The following is a 16,512-nucleotide window of genomic DNA, read 5'->3' as shown; positions in this document are numbered from 1 at the left end:
GGGAGTGTCTCCCTAGGCTAGAAGTTGGCAAACTTCTTGTTAAGATCTGGAGAGTAAATAGTCAAGGTTTCGCAGGCCTCGTGGACTCAATCACAGCTACTCAGTTTCCCCTTTGCAGCATAAAAGCAGCCAGTGACAACATGTAAATGAATGGGCGTGGCATTATGCCAATAAAATTTCACTTATGAAATCGGGCAGTGGGCTGCATTTGACCCCCAGACCGTAGTTTGCAAACCCCTCTTGCAGGCCGAGACCCTGAATTCGGGCGTACTATCCACGGTTATGTGACATGATTCCTCACGCTTGCTACGTCTACCGTGTGTTGTAGGAATAGTGCATAAACCGTCTGCGTTGTAGCCAACACTCTGCCTACAAACGCCTTCCATCATCATATAAACGGGCTTCATGCAAGGAAATCTCAGTGCCTGCAGCGCACCAGACTGAGCCGAGCGCTGGGAACAAAGTCCCACCGCGCAAAACAGACCTGGGTCTTCTCTAGAGCGAAGCGCTGTCCATTGAACATCAGTGCTGAACTGACTCATCTGATAACCAGGATCCTGAGCCCTTTGCCCGGTCCCACCCATTTCCCTCGCTGCTCATCCCCTAGCAACCAACATTCTGCCCTCTGTTTCCACGGGTCTGGCTTTTTAAAATTCCACGTACACGTGACATCACACAGCATTCGTCTGTCTTGCTCTGACTTATTCCACTTGGCATAACGCCCTTGAGATGTACCCACGTTGTTGAAATTCGCAGGATTCCCTTATTTTTTATGACCGAATAGTTCTCCATCGCATGTGTATATTATATACGCCACATATTTGTTATCTATCCATCCATAAATAGATATTTCCATTTCTTCAATATTGTGAATAATGCTGTCTTGACCATAGGAGTACAGATATTTTTCCAAGATCCTGATTTACTTACTTTGGATAAATGCTCATGCACATACTCAGAAGCAGGATTGCTGGGTCATGTGGCAGTTCTATCTCTAATTCTTTGAGGAGCCTCCATACTGTCCCCCAAGGGCCCAGTGCCCCCTGTCCCCCTACATCCTCGCCAGCACTTGATGTCTCTTCCTTTCGATGACAGCCGTCCTAACAGCTGTGAGGTTATAGCCCATCGTGGTTTCGATTTGCATTTACTTAATGGTTAGTGATGGTGAGCATCTTTTAATATCCCCGTTGGCCATTTGTACGCATTCCTTCTTGGGGAAAAAATGTCTATTTACATCCTCTGCCCATTTTTTAAATCAGATCGTTTGGAGGTTTTGTTTTGTTTTGTTTGCTTGAGTTGCATGAGTTCCAAAAACATTCTGGATACTAACCCTTTAGCACATAGATGGTTCGTAAACATTTTCTTCCATTTCGTATACTACCTTTCGGTTTTTTATTCAGTCTGCTGAATTTGGGTCTATATTCACCTTTACCAGTGCGTTGTATGTGTGTTGATGTTTTCATGTTACTGATTAGCGTCTTTTCATTTCAGCTTGAAGAACTCTCAGCGTCTCTTATGAGGCAAGTCTAGTGTCATGAACTGACTCAGCTTTTGTCTGTCCAGGAAAATCTTCATCTCTCCATTTCTGAAGGACGGCTTTGCCGGAATGAGTCCTCTTGGTGGGCAATTTTTTCCTTTTAACACTTTGAATCTATCATCCCACTCTCTTCTGGCTTGTAGGGTGTCTGCTAAGAAATCCACTGGGTCCCTGATGGGTGTTCCCTCGTAAGTTACAAGCTTCTTTTCTCTTGCTGCTTTTAAGACGGTCAGATTTTTGACAATTTTATTATAATGTGTCTTGGAGAAAAAAATCTCTTTAAATTGAGTTTGTTTAGTGACCTGTGAATTTTGTGAGTGTGGACATACAAATCTGTCTCCGGATTCGGAAAGTTCTTGGTTATTATTTTTTTAAATAAACTTTCTTCCTCCCTCTCCCCATCTTCTCCTTCTGGAACACCGATAATTCACAGATTGCTTCTTTTGATGGCATCCCGCAGGTCAGCGGACTTTCTTCATTCTTTTTTTGTTCTTTCGTCTTTGTTCTCCTTGACGGAACAATTTCAAAGTCCCTGCCTTCTACTTCAAAGATTCTTTCTTCTGCTTCGCCCATTCTGCTGTCGATGCTCTGTGTTGCACCTTTCATTTCACTCACCGTATTCTTCAGCTCCAGAATTTGTGTTTGGATTGTTACAATTCGTAGCTCTTAAATGTCTCATTTTGCTTGTGTATTGTTTTCCTGGTTTCACTGAATTGTCTTTCTGTGTTTTCTTGCAGTTCACTGAGCTTCTTTAAAATAGCTATCCTTGATTCTTTACCAGGCGGGGAGCAGCTCTCCATGTCTTTGGGGTTCATTACTGGAAGGTTGCTACAATCCTTGGGTGGTGTCGTGTTTCCCTGGCTTTTTGCTTCTTGAAGTCTTGCGTTGCTGTCTTCACATCTGCAGTAGCAGTCACCTCCTCCAGCCTTTACTGACTGCTACTTCAGATGTGAAGACAGCAACGCAAGACTTTAAGAAGCAAAAAGCCAGAGAGAAATACCTTCCCTCATCCCTGCTAGGGATTCTGTTTTTCTCAGACTTTCTAGGATATGCCTGCTCCATGCTCCCTCTTGTGACAGAATTCTTAAGCTTGTCTGACCCTTTTGGATCCTGCTAAGTACCAGGCCAAGTCCACACAGCTTCCTTTTTTGCTTTCCCAAGGGTGGAGCTAAAGTTCAAGTTTGAGGTCTGTCCCTGCACTGCAGATTCTGCCTGGATATCGGCATGCTCACTAGCCAGCTGCCAAAGCTCACTCTCACCACCACCAGGAGCGAACACAAAGAGCCCGCCACAGGGTATTGGGGGAAGGGAGAGGCACACAGAGCGCTGGGGTTCTCATGTGCCAGTTGGGGGCATCCATGGACAAGGCTTTCCCAGAAGCTCATGGGCAGGCTTCTTGATGGTGTCTACAACAGTAAGTAGGGTCTTTGTCCAATGACCTCCAAGAATCCTGTCCACTGCTCTCCCAGCCTCTTCCCACCCCAAGTCATGCAACTCACGACTCAGTACTCCAGACGGGGTGGAAGAGAAGCGGGCCTCCTTGGCCATGACCACTCAGCTGGGAGAGTCAGGCACTTACTCACACACTCTCACTTTACCCTACGGGAGCAATCACAGGCCGAGACAGTCTCACCTGGCACTGAGGTGCGCCACCTTGGGGAGGTAGTGACGTGGACAAAGTCATACTGTTCCTCTTTCCCTCTCTAATGTGTCCAAATGCATTTTTTTGTTGTTGTTCCAACACTCCAACTTCTTTGCTGGAAACCTGGACTTCCACAAAGGCTTCCTCATCCGTAGGTGATGGGCTAAGCCGGTGTTCTCCAGGGGCTCCCAACCATGGCTGAGAGGGGCTGCAGCCACAGCCAGGTCCACAGCCAGGACAGAGGTCTACATGCCTGTTATCCAATGCACAAGGGGGCAAGATTCCTCCTGGTCCCCTTAGCATGTGGTTGGTGGTCCCTTGGCTCCCACAAAGAAATTTTTGTCCATGGGTAGATGCCAAATTGTTGTTGCTGAGGGGTAGGGGGCTACAATGAGAGACATCTTCTTCAACCATGATGCTGATGGCACTTTCTGTTTCCCAATTTTCTGGACCACTTTTCATTCAAAACCTAGTCTCACCCTTCAGTATTCAGCGTAGACCCCTCGGAATTACAGGTCAACTCAAGCATCCTAAATTACCAGGAGTTTATGTTCCACATTAAGGTAAATATGTGCATGTGCATTTTTTTCTTTTTTGCTACACTCAGCTCATCCTTGTTTAAAGAAGGGCTGTAACTGGCTTCGAAGCCTACAGGCTACGTTGCATAACACAGATGTTCTAAGCCAGGGTTCAGCGAAGTTTGTAAAGTTCCAGATAGTTAACCTTTGAGGCTTTACGGGCTATGAGGTCTCTGTTGCAACACTCAACTCTGAGCCTGTAGCACAGAAGCAGCCATAGAAACTATGTAAATGAATAGGTGTGGCTGGGCTCCAATAAAACTTTATTTACAAAAACAGGTGGTAGGTTTGGCAGTTCCTCAAAAAGTGAAATTTAGAACTACCATATGAGCCAGTAACTCCACTCCGAGGTACATGCCCAAAAGAATAAAACCTTATACGCAAATGGTGATAGCAGCACTCTTCATAATGACTAAAAGGTGTTTGGCTTCGTTTCTCCCAAGGACGTCCCATGTGGTTGCACTAAAGGGAGACGGAGTGCGGACGGATAGGGTGGGCCGTGGGAACCAGAGTCAGAGTGTCAGGCCGTGATGAGACAGCTGGGTTTGATCCCGGGGGGGAGGAGGGGTGGAGTGAGAAGCCTATCAAGGTTTTTCAGCAAAGATGTTGGAAAACCGCGTTTGCTTTTTTGGTAACTGATTCTCCGTGTGTCCAGATGATAGATCGAGAGGGAGATACTCGACGTCAGGAGAGGTCGTGCAGAAACTTGGACGGTTCGCAGCACGCAAACAGAGCTTCGAGACAATGTCGCGTGGAAAAGCAAAGTTGGCCAGTTGGAGGTTTTCCACATCAGACGGATTCCTCTTTCAAACAGGAACGAGAAACTTTTTTATTTTTCCAAAAATGCAAGAGGATCATCGCAAGGGTCCAGCTGCCAGGCTTAGCATGAGCCGAGTAATGAAAAAATGATAGGGAAATAAAAACAAAATGAGAAACTATTGTCTACTTTTAATTGAGGCCAATAAAAGGACAGGAGCTTGCAGCTTGCCCGTGGATAATAACAGAAGCGAGAAATACACACGCTGTTGTTGTTGTTGTTATTATTATTAGTTATGTTAATAATTACATTCAATTACACTCCTTAAATAGCAGATGCCTTGGGGGGCAAAGACAGTCTCAGGAATTCCATTTTCAAAATTTCATTTGCGGCTCACACTCTCCTTAGCATTGCTAATTAATATTCATTCCCTAAACAAATAAGGATCTAGCGGGTTGGAGAACTATGGAAATACCGCTTATCACAGGAAACGAAGGAGCATAAACAGAATAAAAGGACCGGGTCGCACTTGCGATTATTGTCATAACAAAATGCTTCTGAGGAACAACTTGGCAAAATGCAGCATAACGCCTGGCAGATTGACGGCTTCGAGACAACTGCAAACGTTTCTAAAAACTCAGGTTCAGTCAGTGAATTGAAACATTGGGAAAATGCTCATCACGCTCCAGCCATCGTGTCAGGTTTGGGGTTACATTTTGCTCTGTCGTGTTAAACGCCAGCATTCGATCCCACGATGGGTTCCTCACAGTCTACTGCAAATACGCACATGAGGACGCTGGATCCTGGTGCTGCCCAGCGGTGACATTTGAACGTGGGTCTTTGGAGTGTGAGAGAGATGGGTTTGAATCCTGGCTCTGCTGCTAACTACGCATGCCCATGAGCAAGTCGCTTAACCACTCTGTGCCTCAGTTTCCTTCTCTGTAAAATGGGGGTGGTGATACTACCTAACCTGACAGGATTTTAAGATGAAATGGTTCTCAGGCAACGCCCAGCGCTTGGCCTTCATCCCGATAAGTGGCGGTTGCTGTGGAGTGATTACTACGCTACGTCCCTTCGGCTGCCTGCAGGGGAGAGAAGACACAGCCCCCTCCGAGCCAGACACTGCTCCAAGCTGTCACTCAGTATGTGCTGTGGGAATGCAAATGGATGCCTGATCCTGGTAACCGGGCGCTCCAAATTCTCACCCAGTTTCTAGAACCGTCTGACTTTCACCCATTGAAGTGGCAAGTGGATCTTCCTGTGTCCATTATAACAAGCCCTGTTTGACGGATAGAGATGAGCTCCCTGAAAGGGAACCGAGAGGGCGAGAGGCCCGGACTATTACCCTCAGGGGCAGGAGTCGGAGACGGGGCAGTTCCACTGGCCGAGTGTGCTCCAAGGAGACATTTTAAAACTCCCGGTAGCAGAGGGCTCTTCGGACTCAGTAAATGTTGCCAGTTATTACTGATGATAACCATGCTGATAACTAACGCTCGAGTGCTTACTATGTGCCAGATATTTGGCTTAGTAAATAGATTACCTCATTTAATCCTCACGTGATTACCATCAGGTCTAAATCTCTATTATTCCTCATTTTATTTTGAAGAAACCGGAAGTCTAGAGATGATCACTTTCCCAGATCAACCACCTGGGAATTCAAACTCAAGGTGCCTAGTTCTAAACATGCAAGCCCTTAACCACTCTGTGATGTCACCTTCCAAATGAACACAGACCTTTTGACAAGCGTTATAAGCCTGTCACCTGTATAAGTTCTCCATGGCTGTCATAACAAAGGACCGGAAGTCAGGGGCTTAAGCAACAGAAATTTGCTGCCTCATAGTCTGGAGGCCGGAAGTCTGAGATCAAGATGTGGGCAGGGCTGGTCCCTTCAGAGCGCAGGGAGGGAGAATCTGTCCCCTGCCTCTCCTAGCTGCTCAACGGCAGATGGCAGTCTTTGGCGTCCCTTGACTTGTAGATCCCTGCCTTTGACTTCGCACGGTGTTCCCTGTGTACACGGATGTGTCCAAATTTCTACCTTTTTATAAAGACACTGGCCATATTGGATTAGCGGGCCCACTCTATTGATCTCTTTCTTAACTAATGGCATCTGCAACAGCCTCGTCTCCAAATAAGACCACATTCCGAAGTACTGGGGGTTAGGACTTCGACATATGAATTTGAGGGGAGGGAACAATCCAACCAATAATATCACCCAAACTCATGTCTTAACTAGTCATTCCCATCTTCTGTCCCAAGGGGAGCCAGGTTTCCACACTCTCACAAACGTACTGCAAGATGTAACTCTTCATTCCAAACCCCACAGAGCCGTTTATCCTACGTTAGAAAGGAGAATTGAAAAGGGACACAGCGCGACAGATGTCAAACCAAAGCTAAACGCTTCTTCGGGGGCGGTGACTTCCAGGGGCTTGAAAAATGGACAGCTGTGAGACAAAGGCCCAGTTCCGTGGAGTCACCGATAACCCCCCGGGCAGCACCCAGCTTTCCCCGTGATTACAAACAGGGGGATCTGAAATGGGACCTCCGTCGCGTGGCTTTCAGAGGCCTCGGTGCCCAGGAGCAGTGAATCATGTCTACGGTAAGGCGCTTCCTTCGAACCCTGGGGGAAGAAGGAGGCAGATAAAAAATGATAACGTGGCAAGCAGATTTATGGACGACCTGAAAGCTGGGCACTGCTTTTTCCTGTCCCTTAAGACGGACGGGTCTTATGGCACATGTGGGAATAGGAGCCCCGGACTGAAGAGCAAGAAAAAAATCTCTCAGCATCTCCCCAACGCACGCGGGAAATCTCGCGCGAGGTCCTGCCCAGTTATTAGTGAATGTGGCGTACAACGTGGGTCCCTTTGTCCAGCCACAGACACGAAGAGATGGACGTCCGTTCGTTCTTTCAACAGTTGCTTCCCGGGAGACTGCCACATGCCTGGCACGGCCCCCGGTTCTGAAAATAAGCACCTGGAGGAGGGTTTCCGGGTTGGGGGGGGCCCCAAACTCTGAGTAAGCGAGTCGTGGCATTTCTGGGGTCTTTTACGCAAACAGGGGAGGGGAGCGGACACAGAGGAGGCCAGCGTCTGTCACTCCAGCCGCACGTCATCTAACGAACGCCTCGCAGCAGCCTTCCGAGGCGGCATCTTTCCTGCGAGCCGCCTCTATGAATCTCAGTCCCAGCGTTTTGCGAGACCCCACGGTGATGAAATCCCTCTCCTGCGGTCCAGCGAAGCTCATCCCCGCACCTCCGGGACCCACCCTTTTGCTTCTGAGCTCCGCCTACCTGGCCGAGGCTGGGCTTATTCAAGGAGGAGGGTATTGTCCCTCCCTGGGGACATTACCAGTCCTGAGGAAACCGCGGATGTATAAAAGGGTTATTTCGACAGAGAAGGGAATACAGTCAGGGATGTATTTACAAGGGTAGAGGTCGAAAACAGGCAACCCCAACAGGTCAGCTCCTGCCTGCAGACATTTTCGTTGGGTCTGTGTTTCCCCCCTTGTGAGAATTTGAAAATTCTCACATCTAAAGAGAAGTTCGAACAATAGTATAATATTCAGATATCCTTAAAACACACACACACACACTTGTTTTTCCCTGAACTGTTTGGAAACAAGTTGTAGACAACAGAAGACTTCGCTCCACGATACGTCAGTGTGAATTTCTTAGTAATGAGGAAGCATTCTCCACTATATGCACAACACCGTTATCACAGCTAATAAACAATTACTCCGTAATACAGATGTCCCCACCTGACAAACAAATGTTTTACGTAACATTTGTTAGCTAGTTCCTTTTGTAAGATTTAGACACTTTGCGTAAGAATCCAGATTTTCATTCCTTGAAAAATCTGAAGATTTGAAATACTACAAATGGATTATCGCACTGAAAAAAAAAAAATAGCAGCAACTGAGCCCCCCTCAGACAGGACCTGTGACCTTGATTTCACCACCATCTCGGGCATTCACTATTTGCCCCAGCCTAGCTGACCCCCGCGGAAATCTCTTTATGATCCCCGACAAAGGGCCCTCCCTGAAGTCACACCGGAGTGAGCTCCTAACTCTCTCGACGCTACGAGCTTCGAGGGGCTTCCATACCAGATCCGGCCACTCCGACCCCTCTCCCTCAGCTCTGTCCTTCAATGTGGACGCAAAAGGCCAGAGTTTAAGACACATCTAGTGTTGGGAGAAAATCTCAAATGTAACATGCTCAAAACTGATCTTGTCTCCCCAGGAAAACCCATTCCACCCGCAGCCTGTCCCGTACCGTGGAGTACCCGCGATTCTCGTCGCTCTCACACACGACCCTCATCCGACCCACGGGGAAGTTCTGTTGCTCTGTCTTGAAACCAGTTCCGGAGTCTGACCCGGTCCGTCCACCCCCACTGCACCCACTCTGGTGTGACTCGCCACCACGTCTTACGACCACGGCCTCCTTTCTAAACATAAGCCATACGGCCAGAACCCTCCCATGGCTTCTTACGTCCTTCAGCTCGAAATAAAAGTCCTTAAGTAGGCCTGCGGGCTCCACGTGACCTTGCCGCCCATCAGATCTCTTTCCGATCTCTTCCCTCCCCCTGACCCCCGCCCCTGCTCGCCCTGCGCCAGCCACACTGGCCGCGTTGTTGTCCCTAAACAAAGCAGGTGCCCCAGGGCCTTTGCGCTGGCTGTTCACCGGCCCGTGCCTCTTCCCCCGGCCACCCACGCGACCCACTCGCTCCCCCTCTGCAAGTCGGCGTCCAGTCTCCCTTTCTCAACGAAGCCTGCGACGACCGCCGCACTGAAAATTCTAACCCACCGTCCCCCAGGCCGCAGCTCCCTCGCCTGCTTTCCTGTCACTGCGCCCAGCACAGATCACCTCCTACACCGCGCTCGGTCGTCGATTACGTCTTCGCGCTGCCGCCCCCTCCCCCAGCCAGCGCACAAGCGCCAGTGCCGTCCATCGCGGCAGCCGAGCGTGTCAAGGAGCACTGGGACGGGAGTCTAACCTGGGGTGGCCCCGTGCTAAGCACTGTGGCAGTTTCTCAGCAAGCTAAGCATAGAACGACCCTAGGACCAGGCAATTCCAACTCCCTGAAAATTGAACACAGATACTCAAACAAATGTCTCGTGAATGTTCGCAGCCGCACACGACTCACGGTAGCCCAAGAGATGGGACCGATTCGAAGGTCCACCGATGAATGAGAGATAAACGCAGTGTGGGATTTACAGAACAGGGAATATTATTCAGCCACCAAAAGGATGAAGTGTTGATACACGTTACGGCGGGAAGGAGCCTCGGAAACATCACGCTAAGTGTAAGAAGCCAGACATGAAAAGGTCTCGTACAGGATGATTCCATTTATATGAAATGTCCAGAACAGGTGTGTCCACAGAGACAGGTAGCAGCTTGGTGGCCGCCAGAGGCCGGGGGGGGGGAGGAGGGATGGGGAAGTAACTGTCTAATGGGTGTGAGTTTTTATTCGGGGGTGATGAAACCCAAAAGTGCTGGCTACACAACATTGTGAACGAACTAAATGCCACTCGGTCGTTCGCTTGCAAATGATTCCCTTTGTGTTATACGAATTTAGCCCCTACTAAAAAGTGCACCTCGAAAAACAGGCCCTCGATAAACATCTGGCGCACGAATGAATGAATGAACAAGAAACAAATGAATGTGTATGGCCCTGAAAACAGCCTACACTAGAAGGTCTTCTATGGAAAAGCAGTGTTGGAATGTCCGTGACTCTTTACCAACCATCTTTAAATCGCCCTGTTTGGGGTGCAGTGGGGTTGGGCGGCACCGGAGCAGGCCTTGGCCTGGGGCCTGTGACCGTTCTTGGTGGTCTCAGCTGAGCTTCATTACTCTGCTTAACAAGGGGGAAAAAAATCTTCCTGTCTTTGATTTTTCAGAACCTCTCGTCTTCCCTACATAGTAAGGGAAGCTTCCGGCTGTCGGGAGGGAGCAGGGCCAGTGGGAGTTGGTCCCATCCGCCTGCAGGGGGCCAGGGACATTATCTGTCTAAATCCTTCTTCATCAGGAAGCCTCGTGGCCGGGGGCTTTTCCTCGCTGGCACTGTGACCTCAGCCTCAGGACCATGTTAGAAAGCATCACCACGGCATGGAGACGGGGCGGAGGGCAGAGACGGCCTGCCAGACCGAAACTAAATTAAAAATACGGCTCCCCTTATTAAATTCATAATTATGGCGAAGCCGTGAAATCTTATTTTAAACCTCCGGCTTCTTCCTTTTGTCGGGCTGCCTCCTTCCGAATCTCTATTTTGCTTCATGGACAATTTCTTTTTAGCATTCTGAGCATTTAACCTTGAAAAACAGTGTTGTTTTGCTGCTGTATTTTCTGATTGTTAGTCTCCAGGCATCTCTGTGGCATCTTTATAAATCGGCAGGAGCTGGTAAATATTTCTTGCCGACCAGCAGCTGAAATCTGAAAATACCAGCTCACTTTTTAGCTGTCAGGCAATTAATGTAATTCAAAGTAAATGAAAGGTATGGGCCTCTGGGACTGCTTTTAATAACAGGAGGGTTTCTGGCTCCGGCCTAGAAAGGCAGAAGAGAAGAATCAATAAAAGGCACGCGGAAAGGGTGGCCGAGGCCGCGGAGTTCTCCAGAAGCGCTCTGCCGGCGTCCTGGCGACACCGCTCCTGGTAAGCGCGGCCACCGGCGGTCAGCGTGGACGCGGCCTAGAGCCAGGTGCCTTCGCGCAAAAACGGCGGAGGAGCCTCACCTGGGCACGCGCATGAGGCGAGGGCGCCCCCTGCGGGCGGATGCGGCCCTACACCAGGGACGCGGGCGGTCAGACAGCTGGCCGGCAGCCCTCTCCCTCCACGCCCAGCCCTGCGCCCCGGCCGCGGACATCAGTTTCCCTTTCTCTCCCGCTGAGTCAAGGGTCAGCTTTGTTAGCGCTGGATCCAGAGGGAAGAGACGTGTAAGTGGCTTTCAACGTTACTTCAGCTACGGGGAGAGGGGACAGGGGACAGGGGACAGGGGCAGGGGCGTCCCCTCGGAGGGTGATGCCGGCTCGGTTCCCAGGCAGCCCTCGGCCGTCCGAAGGCGGGAAGCGCCTCTCCTTTCTGGGAGGAGCAGACGGGCTGGGCCCCTCCGGCCCTGGGGAGAAGGGTAACTCTGCCCACGGCCACCCGCTGCCGCGGACCTGTGACAGGGCCGTCGAGGCTGCACGACGTATGGAGCGCCGGTCACGTGCTACTCTGCGTAGACACCGCTGCCCTTGACCGTGGTGCGAACGCCGCCTCCTGGAGTCGGGCGCCTCGGCGACCCTGAGCTCCACGCGCGGTGCACGGGGGAGGCTGGGCCCGCACACTGGGTACGGACTCCCAGCCACCCCGCAAGACCCCGCAAGCTTTCAACCCGCAGTCCATCAGGATAAATATAAAACGGTCCAACGTACTCGTATGTACCAGCAAACACGCAGACCACGGAAAGGTTTTACGAGGATGTTTTTAAAAATTAAATACCTAGGAATAAATCTAGGAAAAGATGTAAAACTGGTACAGGAAAAACTCTAAAGTGTTGTTGATAAAAATTTTAAAACGTCTAAATAAATGGAAGGATAAATCACGGTCAGGCATTGATGGGAATTCTCTGCAAATGGATTTATAGATTTAACCAATTGCGACTGAATTCCCGGTTGGTGTTTTTATGGAAGTTGAGAGACTAATTCTAAAATTTACAAGCAAAGGGTCAAGACTAGCCAAGACAATCTTAAAAAAAAAGAAAAAAGAAATAGAAGAGTACATTCTACCAGGTGTTAAGATTTATTATAATGACAAACAAATGGAAGAGAATTGAGTCCAGAAACAGACCCACATTTCTACAAACACCTGGTTTATGATAAAATGGCGGGACAGCGAAGAAATAAATCTTTTCAATAAGTGGATATCCACATGGAAAAAATAAAATAAAACTTGACCCCTGCCTCACACCACATTTAAAAATAAATTCCAAATGGTTTCTAGATATAAAAGTAAAATAACAAGCTTTTAAAACATAATATAGGAGTGTATCTTCATTATTTTCAGGTAGGAAAAGACTTCTTGGACGGGCCACCAAAAGTACTAACCATAAGAAAAAAAAAAAAAAGATGGACGACTTGGATTTTATTAAAATTGAGAACATCTGTGCATAAAAAGACACCCCTGAGAGCGACAGGCAATCCTCGCAGTGGGAGAAGGAAGACGGGCCCCTATCTGACGTAGAGAATTCCTGAAAATCAGCGCTACAAGTGGTGATAGCAGTCACCCTGCACGGGCACGCTCCGACGCACGGCAGAGATGGGTCCAGACCACTGCAATACACCGAAGGGCGCGATAAAGTGAGTCGCGCGAATTTTGTGGTTTCCTAGTACATATAAAAGTCATGTTCACACTGTACTACAGTCTATTTATTAGGCGCGCAATTCCATAATGTCTAAAAAAAAAAGAGTATACGTACCTTAATTTAAAATCGCTTTTTGGTGTAAAATGCTAACCATCTCCTGAGCCTTCAGGGCGTCGCAATCTGTTTGCTGGTGGAGGGTCCTGCCTCAATGTCAAAAACACAATATCCGCGAAGCATGTAGAACGACTCTCGATAGCGCGAGGTACACCTGTAGAAAAATGGACAAAGGACTTAAACAGGCACTTCGGCAACAACAGAAAGATGTCTAAATGGCCAACAGAAAGATGAGGAGTTGTTGGACATCTTTAGTCATTAAGGAAATGACTAAACACTAGAACAGCTGAAACCAAAGACTAAGTCAAGTGTCATTGACAGTATACACCAAACGGACGCTCAGACGCTACAAGAGGGAGTTGAAGTTCATATAAGCACTTACAAAAATTGTTTAGCAGAATCCACTAAATGTGAACATGTGCTTCTCCTATGATGCAGAACACGTGAACCAAAACTCGCGTACGAAAACGTTCATAGCAACATTATTTTTAATGTCAAAACCTGGAACTAACCACAAATGTCCAACATCAATTTAAAAAGTAAATAAGTGGTAGTAGATCCACATGATGGAATGCTACGCAGCAATGAAAAGTAACTAGCAGGCCCAAATATCCAGAGAGACTTGATTACTCCTCCGCCTGTACCTTGGACAAGTCAGTTGTCACCCTCTCACAAGCCATTACAATTTGTTTTCTTCCCAGCCTGTGCCTCCGTTACACTGCAAAATCCTTGAGTGAGGAGAAAAGTAGATTTTGCCAGGGTGTTTGGTCGCCGTTGTTTGTTTGGTCATTGCCCGGCCACGCATAATTCATCTCCCCCTCCCTGACAGTGCCCTGCTTCTCCTCTGGGGACCCGCTCTCCCCTAGCTCTTGTCCTGTGTGCTCTGGGTGGGGCTCTGTGCCTGGGCCCCCAGGTCGAGGAGGTGACTCAGTTCTAGAACCATCAGCGTATATCACATGACCTAAACCAATCTAATCGGACGCAATCGATGTCAGTATTTGGTGGAGAATACCAGACCAAAGACAACTTGTGTTTCACTGAACAGGAAGCTGAAGAATGGGGTTCCTTCCAGGAGCTACTGCTGGCCATCCTATACCCAAACTTGGAACCGACTCTGAAGAAAGATGGCCTCGTTCAAAGGGACAAGATAGAGAACACAGAGAGAGACCTATACTTATATGGCCAGTTGTTTTAAAATGCATGAAGGTTGTTTAGCAGGAAAAGAATAATCTTTTCAAAAAATAGTGCTGAAATAACTGAGTAGCCATTTGCGAAAAAATTAAATAAACCTTATACAAAAACTAACTTGAAGTGGCTCGTGGGCCTAAAAGTAAGGTATATAACTATAAAGCTTCTAGAAGACGTGGAAGGAAATTTTTGTAATCACGAGTTAAGCAAAGATTTCTTAGACATGACACCAAAAGCATAAGTCGTAAAAGAAAAAACCGATAAATCAAACTTCATTAATATTTTGAACTTCAAAAGACGGTCAGGATCATAAAAATGCAAGCCACGGACTGGGGTAAAGTTTTTGCAAAACACATTTCTGCTAAAGGATTGGTATCCAGAATATAGAAAGAACTCTGAAAATTTAATAATCATAAAACTACAATATAATTTTACGTGATGTTGTTTTATTGCCTCTGGAAGTCTATGTTCTTTCACATATTTTAGATTTTTAAAATTAGGCTCCATTATATAGTTAATGTAGTTGTTTCTATTCACTTAAACTTGACCTATTAGAATTCTATCCAAGAATGTTGTTTATCCTCAAAATGGGCAGGAATACTTTTTTAAAATAGCAAAAGACATGCAAGGACACTTCACCAAAGAGGTTACAGAGACAGCAAATAAACACATGAAAAGACAATCAGCATCATTAGTTATTAGGAAAGTGCAAATTAAAACCACCTTGAGCTACCGGCACACTTATTAGAATGGCTAAAATTACAAACTGAAGGTACCTTACTTGAAACTAATTTAAATAAATAATTTAAAAAAAAAAAAACTGAAGATACCAGGTATTGGTGAGTATCTGGAGCATTTGAGACTCTCAATCACTGCTGATGAGAATGCAAAATGGTATGGCCATCTTGAAAAATAACTTAGTAGTGTCTTATAAAGCTAAATGTAGATTTTCTATATGACCCAGAATTCTCCTACTAGATATTACCAAAAAAATGACAAGTTATAGTCATGAAAAGCCTATGCGAAAATGTTTATAGTAGTTTTATTCATTTTTTTTTGGCCAATAATTGGTTACAAGCCAAATTTCCTTCAATTGGTTGATGGATGAACAAGGTGCTGCGCATCCGCCCAGCAGACCACTCCTCGGGAGGGACAAGGAATGACAGACGGCGCATGCAGTGCCCCGGGTGCCTCTCGAAGGCACTCAGGAGGTGAAAGAAGCCAGGCTCAAAAGGCAGCACACTGTACGAACCCACTGAAAACATATCCCGAAAAAGGCAAAATCGTAGGTGGAGGAAAGAGATCGGTGGTCCCCAGAAGCTGAGGCTGGCAGCAGGAGTCGGCCACAGGGGAACCACAAAAATTAGGGGGGAGGGTGGAAATGTTCCGTATCGTAATTATGGTGGTAATTGCATGACTCCACGTGTTTGTCAAAGCCCACTGAATTGGACACTTAAAAAGGGTGGCTTTTGCCATATGTAATTGTACTACAACTACCCTAATCCAAACAAATAATGAACAAACGGATAAAATATATTGCTTGAAGCCCTGAACTGAGATTTGTCCTTGGGCGTTCCAGTTATGCAAGCCAGTAAATTCTCTATTGTTTTAAACTACCTGGGTTAGTTTTCTGTTGCTTGCCATTCAAAGAGTCTGAACTGTTAAAAGACCTCGAACTTAGATGTGATGAGGCTGAATGTTTCCCCACACCAGACGCCAGACAGAGTTCCAGTCAGAAATGGAAAGTGTGCTGTAGGCGTAAAAAATAAAAAAATAAGGGATTGTAAGCTGACGAGGTCCTTGCAACCTGTGAGGTCAACCAAGGGTTGCCTCGCCTAAAAAAATAAAATAAATAAAATAAAATAAAATAAACAAAATAATTAATAAATAAAAAGAAATAAATAAAAAATAAAAAGAAATAAAAAGAAATGGAACGTGTGCAGCGTGCGCACACGTGCCTGCCTCTGCCCACGGCGGTCCCCGGCAATCGCTTGTCCTTCAGAGGAAGCGTGGCTTCAGGGGCCCAGCCAGCATGGAAGGCCTTGCTCCCATCACAGGCTGACACCGCTGCTCCTCCCAACCTGTCGCAGGCAGACTCTCAAATGTCCCCAGTTACCTCCGCCTCTTGATTTTCATGTCCTTGTGCAATCCCCTCCCTTTGGTACGGGCAAAACCTGTGACTCACTCCGAAGATGATGGGAGGTCCCTTCCATAAGTAGGTTACATGAGGTCATGACATCCACCTTGCTGGCAGACTCAATTTGCCATCTTGGTTTGTGTGCTTTGAAGAAGCAAGCTACCATACTGAGATGGCCAGCTGGCAGGGGACTGAGGGTGGCCTCCAGCCAGCAGCCCACTAGGA

The 16,512-nt window shown here is 47.4% G+C and overlaps 1 long non-coding RNA gene across 1 annotated transcript in view; it reads right to left on the bottom strand.

Moving 5' to 3' along the window:
- Positions 1 to 13,222, bottom strand: part of LOC107516847 — a 175,678-nt gene extending 162,456 nt beyond the window's left edge. Inside the window, exon 1 of the long non-coding RNA XR_001598390.2 lies at positions 12,963 to 13,222. This is a non-coding gene — a long non-coding RNA (uncharacterized LOC107516847). The remainder of the gene's footprint in view (positions 1 to 12,962) is intronic.
- Between the last annotated feature and the right edge of the window lie 3,290 nt (positions 13,223 to 16,512).

The sequence above is a fragment of the Rousettus aegyptiacus genome, unplaced genomic scaffold, assembly GCF_014176215.1.
Source record: "Rousettus aegyptiacus isolate mRouAeg1 unplaced genomic scaffold, mRouAeg1.p scaffold_m13_p_8, whole genome shotgun sequence".
Taxonomy (NCBI): domain Eukaryota; kingdom Metazoa; phylum Chordata; class Mammalia; order Chiroptera; family Pteropodidae; genus Rousettus; species Rousettus aegyptiacus.
This window is presented reverse-complemented; position numbering and strand designations above follow the sequence as displayed.